General features: G+C 37.9%; 1 pseudogene across 1 annotated transcript; it reads left to right on the top strand.

Moving 5' to 3' along the window:
- The first annotated feature begins 1,565 nt into the window (after positions 1 to 1,565).
- On the top strand, positions 1,566 to 4,052 carry LOC149562685 (uncharacterized; annotated as a pseudogene). The gene is made up of 2 exons (XR_016364263.1): positions 1,566 to 1,639; positions 1,743 to 4,052. The product of XR_016364263.1 is annotated as an uncharacterized LOC149562685 (transcript).
- The last annotated feature ends 217 nt before the right edge of the window (positions 4,053 to 4,269 follow it).

Below are 4,269 nucleotides of genomic sequence, written 5' to 3' on the forward strand. Positions count from 1 at the left end.
AACACATAATTACGTTACCTCTCTTTCAAAATGTGGAATACTAAAGTAAGGTGCAACCCTTGATATCTAGTGGACCAAATTAAATAGGTGAAATTATCTAGTGGCTGAGACCTTCTGGGGCACTAAATTAAGGTGCAAATGAAACTATCTTCATACGTGAAAGAGCAGTACAATAATCTTACATCACATAGTTCTTTATCTATATTTTTCTATACGCAGCAATTCCTGGATGTTTCGACAAGAGCTTAAACCCTCTCTTTACTGTCAAGTGGTGGAAATAACAAACATTCCTAACATGAACTGGAAGAAATGAAAGAATAAAATATGAAGAAGAATGGAAACCCAAACTAGAGAACTAGAAAGCTTACTGTAGTTTCCATCACAATTAATTTAAGGCTTCGGTGGCTTACTGTAGTTTCCATCACAATTACTTTAGTTTCAATAGAAGCTTGTTTGAATCGATTTTACCCACCTGACGACCTCCTTAGCAGCTTCAACTTCCTCACATTTACAGCCCCTTCCTGTCTGGGTCTCACATTTGCAAAGTCAACCTCAATTGGACAAACTATATTGATTCCCAATATATATTCCATCAATTGATACAATATCAATATGCATACTGAAACTAAATAAGAATAAAATGTATTGGCAGAGTCGCACAAAATATACTTTAATTTATGCTGCATAAAGCAAATGTTAGCCTATACAGTTTGAACAATTTTTGAAATCCTTTTACTATACAAATTACCTACTCATTATTGCCACAATCATCATAGATGAAAAAGTTTGTATATAACTCCTCTCAACTCTGCATCACTCCTGAAACAATATGCACAGGTTTTTGTATATCTTATCTAAAGAACTCACAATTTACATGTACAACCTATCGATATGCGAGGAATAACATAAAAATGAGGAAAGGAGAATGAAAAAATATTAGAACTACCTGGTAAAGAGGCTCCACGGGATGCACAGAGCAAACCCTCGCTAGCTGAAACCCCTCAAAGCCATTACAGAACATTGTTGTGTTATAGGTATGGTGAGAAAATGACCCTTGTGAAAATGCAAATCATATTATCCAGACTTTTGCTTCTTGAAATCCTTTATATTTGTTTTGAGTACAAACAACATATTACCTTGTAAACAGAAAAGTGTCAAAAGATTCTACTATTTTTCTTCAAAAATAGATTACTTTGTGGAAAAAATGTACGTACCAATTTAACTTTTTTTTGTTTCTTTTCCCCATCTACATTTCTTTAAGTTTTATAATAAGTGTGTATGAATTTAAAAGAACAACTAGATATAACTATTTTAAATTAATAATATTTAAATTATTTTTCAAGCTTTTATGTCTCCTTTCATTTTAATTCAATGTCCAACTAAAAATGAAGACTTGCACCTTTGCTCCTCCAGATGCAAGTGCTATTCCATGCCACAAGTACATGTTGCCAAAATTAGCCCTCATTCTTAATAAAGTATTTGTATTTGTGATTCCATGCAACAAGTGCATGTTGCCAAAATTAGCGCTCATTCTTTATAAAGTGTCATTTATTTGCTTGTGATTCATTGACATTTTTTTGTTTGTTCTTGTGCCCGGTTGTGCGGTAAAGCGAGCGGATTAAGGCTCTTCTTGCCCCAGGTAAGTCCATTAGATCTTTCTTTCTCTGGTTCTAAGAAAAATGGATCTGCCTTAAAAAACCCTTGCAAATTTTGATGATAAGTTTTTTAAAAAAATGTTGCAGGGGTGAATCTGAATTAGCCATTGCAGCTGAGACCTAAAATATGATCATCTGTGAGCGAAATTGGGAGAGACTTTCGGCTGGGAAACAGTTATCAGAAGGCGAAATTTCGTTTGAAGAATACGGGAAGCGAGAGAATGGCGTGGATAGGAAACATGCAACAGGCAGGCGAAATACGTCTTTTGTGCGAGAGATTTCCAGAATCAGGGTTTCTCTCAAGGAGCCCAGGAATGAGAGGAATCGCGGTATAGCCGGAAGAGATAGAAAAAGGGATTGGGACAGAAACATGACAAGACACGAAGATCATGACAGATATACAAAAATGAGGAGATCTGAAAAGGTGACTGAGAATTGGCAGCCCAAGATTGACAGAGCTCGCAACAGCGACATGCTTGAAGAAAAAGATGGTTATAAGGAGACAGCTGATAGAAATTATCACAAATTATGCGATAAAGCGGCTTCTGGAAACAAGAGGAAAAGAGAGGCAGTGGAACTGAAAATTTCTGGTGTTACCTCTCCATCTCAGAAATCTCAGAATGGGAATGGCGAAGTTTCTGTGAGAGAGACCGTGAAGGGTCTAGGAAGAAGTGGTGGTATTTACATTCCCCCATTCAAGCTGGCTCGACTAGTGAAAGATGAGCAGGACAAGAGTAGTGTGGAATACCAGCGCATAACATGGGATGCCCTTCGGAAGAGTATCAATGGGTTAGTAAACAAGGTAAATGCATCCAACATCAAGAATATCATTCCAGAGTTGCTTGCAGAGAATATCATCCGCGGAAGGGGTATATTTTGTAGGTCTTGCATGAAATCCCAAATGGCATCCCCTGCATTTACAGATGTTTTTGCTGCCTTGGTTGCTGTGGTAAATACAAAGTATCCAGAACTCGGCAATCTGCTGTTGCGAAGAACTGTTTTGCAGCTCAAGAGGGCATACAAACGCAATGACAAGCAAATGTTGATATCAGCAGCAAAATTCATAGCACATTTGGTGAATCAACAAGTTGCACATGAGATTATTGCCTTGGAAGTTCTCACCCTCTTACTAGAGAATCCTACAGATGATAGCACAGAGGTTGCTGTTGGGTTCGTAAAAGAATGTGGGTCTTTGTTGCAAGACCTTTCACCGAAAGGTCTCAATGGGATTTTCGAAAGACTTAGAGTCATTCTCCATGAGGGGGAAATTGACAAACGAGTGCAGTTTTTAATTGAAAGTCTTTTTGCAATTCGCAAAGTTAAGTTCGAGGGTCATCCAGCTGTGTGTGCAGAATTGGACCTTGTAGAGCAAGAAGACCAGGTAACGCATGAAGTTTCCCTGGGAGATGAACTTGATCAAGAAGCCGATTTGGATGTTTTCAAGCCAGATCTCGAGTTCTTAGAGCACGAGGCAGCATATGAAAAACTGAAGAAAGATATTCTTGGAGATGCTTCTTCCGAGGAAGCAGAAGGAGAGAATGATTCAGGTGATGATTCAGATGATGAGAAGGAAGATGAAGAAACGCTGAGAATACAGGACGAGACAGAGACAGACTTGGTCAATTTAAGACGCACATTTTACTTGACAATTATGTCAAGTGTTGATTTTGAGGAAGCTGGTCATAAGCTACTAAAGATCAAGCTTGAACCTGGTCAAGAGATGGAGTTGTGCATCATGCTCTTAGAATGCTGCAGTCAAGAGAGAACATACCTCCGTTATTATGGACTTCTTGCGCAAAGGTTCTGTATGATCAATAAAAATTATCAGGAATGTTTTGATAAGTGTTTTGTACAACAGTATTCTATGATACACAGGTTAGAGACTAACAAGCTACGCAATGTTGCAAAGTTTTTTGCTCACTTGTTTGGTACAAATGCTCTCTCGTGGCATTCTCTTGCCTATATACGGCTGACAGAGGAAGATACTACTTCCTCTTCCCGTATTTTTATAAAGATTCTTTTTCAGGAGCTGGCAGAGCAGCTGGGTATAATGCGACTTAAAGAAAAATTGAATGATCCAACACTGCAAGAGTCTTTGGATTCAATTTTTCCAAAGAACAGTTTCAAGGATTCTCGGTTTGCTATCAATTTCTTTACTTCCGTTGGTCTTGGTGGTATCACCGACAGTTTACGTCAGTATTTGAAGAATTTCCCAAGGCTTATAATGCAGCAGCAAAAGTCTTTACCTACGTCAGATGAATGTACCTCTAATGATGATTATTCTAGTTCATCAGGCTCATCAGATTCTGATTCATCAGCTTAGTTTCTGAGAGTGAACTTGACAGCGAGAGGATTAAGAAGCCACCAAGAAAGACAAGTATGTCAAAGGATGAGTAGTTTTTTTGTTCTGAGTCTCTTTTTAAGCTCACAGTTGTAAATTCCTGCATCTGGGCTTTCAATAGTTTTTATCAGTTACTTATTTTGGAAAATGAGTAAGTATAATTGACTTTATTGTTGATGACACTTATCAATGGCTCAAATGGTTAATCTCTTGTTGAACTGTCACGAGTTTGGTTTAGCAGGTGATTCAACATGATACACTGTTTGTTTTAAA

Source organism: Cupressus sempervirens, chromosome 4 (assembly GCF_028749045.1).
Source record: "Cupressus sempervirens isolate cs-2001-9-10 chromosome 4, ASM2874904v1, whole genome shotgun sequence".
NCBI classification, from domain to species: domain Eukaryota; kingdom Viridiplantae; phylum Streptophyta; class Pinopsida; order Cupressales; family Cupressaceae; genus Cupressus; species Cupressus sempervirens.